The sequence below is a fragment of the Portunus trituberculatus genome, unplaced genomic scaffold (assembly GCF_017591435.1).
Source record: "Portunus trituberculatus isolate SZX2019 unplaced genomic scaffold, ASM1759143v1 PGA_scaffold_399__1_contigs__length_104998, whole genome shotgun sequence".
NCBI lineage: Eukaryota > Metazoa > Arthropoda > Malacostraca > Decapoda > Portunidae > Portunus > Portunus trituberculatus.
Window position 1 is genome coordinate 25,935 of NW_025541567.1, and position 6,566 is coordinate 32,500.

Here is a 6,566-nt window from a genome sequence, read left to right on the forward strand (position 1 = left end):
ACCCGTAGCCAAGCGGACCCTAGCATGGTGCACGGAGTCAAGCACGCGTAGCCGTGCATCCGTTGCGAATGAGTAGATCTCACAGCCGTATTCCAGCTTTGGAAGTATAAGTGTACGGTGCAAAAGCAGCAAAGTGTCCCTGTCCGCACCCCAAGAGGTGTGACTTAAAACCCAAAGAAGAGATAGTGCCGTCCTGCAAGACGCTTTAAGAGAACGGAAATGGGGAACCCAACTAAGACGGTTGTCAAACAATAGGCCAAGATATCGAGTGGCCTCCACACATGAGATGCGTCTATTGGCTAAATATAAATCAGGATCTGGATGAACGCCACGATTACAACAAAATGCATAAACACGGTCTTTGAGGTGGAGAATCGAAAACCGTTCATGTTGGCCCAACTGGACACCCTATTAATCGCCAGTTGGAGATTGCGCTCAATCAGTGACATCCTAGCAGCAGCAAAAGAGATGCACAAGTCGTCCACATATAAAGAGATGTGAACGCCACCCGGTAGAGTATCTATAACACCATTTATTGCAACTGCGAATAGCGTAACACTAAGAATACTTCCCTGTGGGACACCGTCATTTAGAGCAGTAGCATCGGAGAGAACACTCCCCACTCAAACCCGTAAAAGACGTTTCGATAAAAACTGCTGGATAAAAATAGGAAGGTGGCCACAGAGACCAAAATTAAACAAGGAACATAAAATCCCATGACACCAAGCTGTGTCGTAGGCCTTCTCCAGGTCAAAAAATACAGTAACCTGATGGTGGTGATTAGCAAAGCCTCACAAATAAGGGACTCCAAGGATAAAAGAGCATGAGTAGACCTCATCTTACGGAAGCCATACTGTACCGATGACAAGTACTTCTCCCTCTCCAAGTACCACATGAGTCTTACATTTACCATCTTTTCTAACACTTTACAAATACAAGACATCAAAGATATAGGACGGTAATTCGTAGCCTGGAGATGATCTTTCCCAGGCTTCGGAAATGGGAGAACCACTGCCACAGCCCAAGAAGATGGAAAGTCACCGGTATGCCAAATCATATTATAAAGATTTAATAAAAGTTAAAAGCCCGGTCAGACATGTGACGCAAAAGGCATAAGGAATGTCATCTGGACCAGGAGAAGAGTCATGACACTGGGACAAAGCAGTCCGCAACTCGGAGGCAGAGAAGGGGACGTTATAGGACTCCCCTCCAGAGGAAGAAAAATTTATGCGGAGAGATTCCATTCTCTGGCGGTGACGTGCGCCCAGGGCTGCAGGATCCTTCGGGGAAACACTGGCAAAGTGCTCCGCGAAGAGGTCGGCGACAGTCTTAGGGTCTGCCACCGTTCGCCCCGCAGACAACAAAACTGGTGGGGGAGGAGCAGAATACTTCCCAGCAATTCGGCGGAATTTGTTAAAGACATCCGTAAGAGGGGTACGGGCATTAATGGAAGATACATAAGCTTTCCAAGAGGCTCTTTGTGCCTCTTTCAAAACGCGGCGGGCCCGAGCTCGACAACGCCGAAAAGCTTCCAGGCACTGAGGGTCCCCACGATGTCGCCGGAGACGAGAGAAAGCCACCCGTTTTTTTTCACAGCTTTAGTGCATGCTGCATTCCACCAAGAAACGGCACGCTTACTAAAGCGACCGGACGTCCTAGGGATTGTTTGAAGCGCTGCTGAATGAAAAAAATCGGTAAAATAATCAACAGCCTCAGCACAAATAGAAAAGTCAGCCAACGGACGGATAAAAGAGCTAAGGTCTGTGAATCGAGGCCAATCTGCCTTGTGTAAAACCCAGCGTGGGGGCCGGGACTGTGGCTCAGAGTTCACAGATTCTAATAAAATCGGAAAGTGGTCACTACCGTGCAAATCCGGTAGGACCAGCCAATTAAAATCAAGGAAAGAATTAGATGTACAAATAGAAAGATCGATAGCTGTAAAAGTCCCAGTAAGACTATGGAAATGTGTGACATCCCCAGAATTTAAATTCTCCAATCCCTCATCCTCAATAAAAGAACCGATTAAAACCCCACGAGGATTACTAGCACCTTCATCTCATAATGGGTGACGGCCGTTAAAATCTCCCAACAAGAGGAAAGGTGGAGTCAGCTGACGCACCAGGCCGTCAAGCTCACCCCTGGAGACAGGAACCCGAGGAGGGAGATATAAACTGCAAATAGTGTAGGATCGTCCCATAAAAACCTTAACAGCAACCACCTAAAGGGGAGAGTTGAGTTACAAGGGGACAACAGGTATGCCTTGACGGACTAGGATAGCTGTGCCACCGTGGTGGTCCTGGTCAGGGAAAGGAGTGCTAAAAAAGGCACGATAGCCAGGAGGACTAGAATAAGTACTATCACCTAGCATAGTCTCTTGTAGAGCTACACAGGCTGGAGAGAACTCCGACAATAAAGCTCGGAGTTCCCCCCACGAGGCGCGAAGGCCTCTACAGTTCCACTGTAGAAGCTTGAAGATGACTATTTAGGTGCAGTGGACGGGCGAGCCTTTTGAATGGGCTGCCCGTGACTCGCCTGACTAGAAATAATCAACCGACGAGAAGACACCGGGAGTTGAGATGTACCGGGTCGTTGGACCGCAGCCTTTCGGCCTACCGGTGAGTGATGCGAACCATCATCACTCCTACCGGTCATCGGAAGACGAGGGTCAGGATGGACTGATAGAGTGGGTCCACGACGGACGGCTGTGACAATATCATCGGACGTCTCCATGCTAAGACCGTCCTCATCACAAGAAGCACGATCTGAGACGGAGGGCATAACAGGAGGCTGAGCAGAAACAACTGGAGTTACCATTGCAGAGCGGTCCCTGGAGGACTCACGGTCACGTGCACCGGGAGAAACCTTAGATTGTTTAGGCTGAGCTAAATCTATCGACTCCGCAGAGCCGCGGTGCCGCTTGGTCAGGCCCTTCAAAGGCTTAGGAGATACAGGTGGCAAATGGACATCTACTACATGGGTTACTTTGATCAAGTCCTTATTGTTTTCGTCACTTCTAAGAGATGACTCAACCGAGTCATTGGACAAAACGGCAAACCTGTTAGCCAGATGAACAGGACCGCACGCTCCAACAGAGCAAGAGGTAGCAGTAGTTGTTTTCGGACCGGCAGACTCGTCGAAGAGCGAGCGGCCAATGAAGCATAGGATGTCGCACTTGTACCGTCCTTCTGACGGCACAGAAGTTCACGGCGGGCGCTACCGAGGCTGTTAAACTGACTATTAGCAAGCTGTAGAATGTCCTGCTCCAGGCGATACCTAGGGCATTGCCTGGAACGTACCTGGTGAGCATCACGGCAATGGAAACAATAAGCTGCAGCATTGCAATGCTCCTCAGTATGTGAGTCTAGTGCAGAACAATTACCACATCGAGAAGCTTCCTTACACGTACTTTTGCCGTGACCGTACCCATAGCATGAGAAGCACTGAAGAGGACGAGAAACAAAACGCCTCACCCTAAGATTAATAGGTCCGACATTAACACGGTCAGGGAGGGTGGACCCAAAAAAGGTGAGAAGGACCATGTTGGAGGAGTTCCTCATCTTAGTCACCTTCTGGACTGAGTTAGGACACATAGCCAGTATTTCCTCCTCAGGAAATTCATAGAGATCCTGACTGTACACACAACCTTTACTGTAATTAAAGGTGGGATGAGCCTTAATAGTCTCAAACATGCTGTCAGAAGGACATGGTAGATGTTGCAACATCCTTGCCTGCGTGATATCTTTCGCTCGCACTAGCACCCCTTTACCATATTTCTTGAGGTTTCCCTCAGGAATCGTGCCGATCTCTTTAGACAAGTACCGGGAGGCATGGATAAAATTCCCGCGCCCATTTCTGTAGTACGCCACAAACCAACGTGGAGGCGGGATCTGGCGGACTTCAGGAACTGAACTCTCTGAATGGTGACCAAAAAGATTTGGGATGTAGTCCGTGTCACTGTCCGAAATATTGCGAGAGTGGAGAAGTTCTGTCTTAAAGCCAGAGCCAGCAAGGGGCAAGGATGCTACATGTTCTAAAGCCAAACGGGCTTCATCGCATGACAGAAACGTTACATAGCAGCGGTTAGACGGAAAATCCTTATCGTAAACAAGCCGAATACGGAGAACCGTGCCATACACCTTGAGAAGGGAGTGCAAGGCGTGATAAGAAAAAGATGGATTAACATTTACCATCAAAAGGGAGTCATATGCAGCAGAAATGCGTCCTCAGAAGAACTCCCAGAACAGGAGACTGCTGTGGGAGGCCCTTGTGGAGGGGAATCCTCCTTCCCACTCAGACCTGAAGATGACGTCTCGCGGGCCAGGTCAGCCACCTCACAAGAACCTGACAGCTTTTTGTGTTTAGCCATATGTATAAAGTTACACAAAAAATTGGCTCCAGGGGCAAGGGAAACCACCTACTGGGACTACAATGGGAGGGAGCGCTGGCTGCCGTGGACGGGGTACCTCGTCCCCATGCGGACCAGTCGTTTTAATAAAAGGTCCCACATGATACGAAAGTTTGTCCACGACAGAGCTGAGACCCCCTCCCAAAGCATCCCAGCCTGGACACCCAACCATCCAGCACAGGACGGCCCCTATTGGGCGATCCCTCCAGCGGGTGGCTCCGCTGGTCCACTGGCAGCCTACATAGGAACCATTTAGTCTGGCCCCTTACTGGCGACCTTACTAGCATGGGTAGCCTTCTCCCCCTCGAAAGGGCAGAGCAGGGGCCTAAGCCCCCTCTAGCCTCGCTCGCCAGGTCACAGGGGCACGCAAGCCCCCCCACCACGACAAGGCGGTTCCCATCTGGGGGGATCAGAGAAGGAATGACGTCACGGAACCATCAGCAGTCGCTGTAGTCCTCTGTAGACCCTGCTTCAAGTTCTGAAATTATGTAGAAATCTGAGAAGTGTTCCACAACTGAATTATATGTGATCAACTCCGTAGCCATGATACGGAAATATTTGAAAAGTCTGTGCGACACAGTGAGTGCTTTTAGTTGTGTAGTGTAGTATTATACTTCTCCCTGTAGCGATGAATGAGAAGTGATGAGAGTAGAAGTCTTATACCACTCTGGATGTCCAGCTGAGTGATGAGATGCGATGAGACGGGTACGTAATCGATGCTGTAATACGAGTACCACTCCAGTCACCCAGCTGTTTGTAGCTCGCTCAGAACACGAGTGTTTTCCTGAATTTATAATGTGTAATATTTTCCGGGTTAACCCCTCGGAAGAAAACTACACATCACTTCAGAAATTTATGTCAGGAGGAAAAGTCCGAGTCATCCCCCCAACTGAGCAGAGCTAGGCGGTAGTGGGAGAGATTGTTTTGGTAGCATTTGCTGACTTAGCGGATAAGTCAGCCGCTGAACTAAGTTGCCAGTGCGTAAGAGAGAGTGCGTTATGGGATATAACAGACGTTACACACTCACGCCTTCACTGCACTAAGTCTATTGTTCACTGGTTTACTTATTCGTGCCACCGCAAGCCACCAGTGTTGTGGTCAATGTTATGTTACCACGAAGAGGGCACAAGAGTAGCAGTGTCGTTAGTTCAGGAGCTCTCTCACAATGTCTTCTCATGGGAGTTGACGAAAACACAGCTTGGGTTTTCCTTATATCAACAATACAGTTATTTACACTACACAAGGATAGTCTTGTACACACACACATAGTCCACAGCTCCCTGGCAAACGCCCGGGGGAGCACAACGGCCAGCTCGTGCGTTCGTCAGACTCCAACTAACGTAGCTCCGTCTTATGAATCTCTCGTCAGCAAAAACTCACTGACACCGGTGACCGACTCATATATTAAAGAACAGTTACAAATGCATTGGTTACAATAGTTAAAGTATTACTTAATTTTAAATGAAAGAAATAAAATATATGATAGTACTAAATATATGTCTATGCTGTTATAATTACATATATATATAATCCAGCAACCAGAGGTTCTCACACTGAGCCTGTATACTGACTTAGCATAAGAAGTACTTGCATATGAAAATGAAAGAATGTGCTCCTCGCTAAGATCAACCTCGCTTCTCACGGCTGTGTGTAGAAACATGGAAAAAATAATTATATACAATTCATACCCTAACAACATTCTTACCAGCACTCTCTGGTAGTGGGACAAAGCGAACTGGGATGGCCTGAGGCGATACTTCAAGCAAATGAACTGGGAGGGGCTGCTGCAAGGTGATGTGGCCCAGCAGGTGGAACGCTTCACCGAGGCTCTGCTGCAGGCACAAGGATCCTGGGTGCCTCACAAACAGCTCAGGTCCAGGGTCTCTGACCAGCAATGGTTTGTTCCTCACTGCTGTTAGGTCTCAGATGCCAAGTATAGGGCATTGCGCTCTTACTAGCACCGCCCTACTCGGCGGATCAAGCTGCTACACAGAGAAACAGCCACCCACATGGAGGCAACGCAGGACTGGGCCCGTCTTCAGTGGGTAGAAGATAAGAAGAGGAAACGTTGGCTCCAAGATGCGGTGGAGCATCGTAAACGACGTTCAGGGAGTGATGAGAGACTCTACAATTCCTCCTCTCAACAAGAGTGATGGAACCA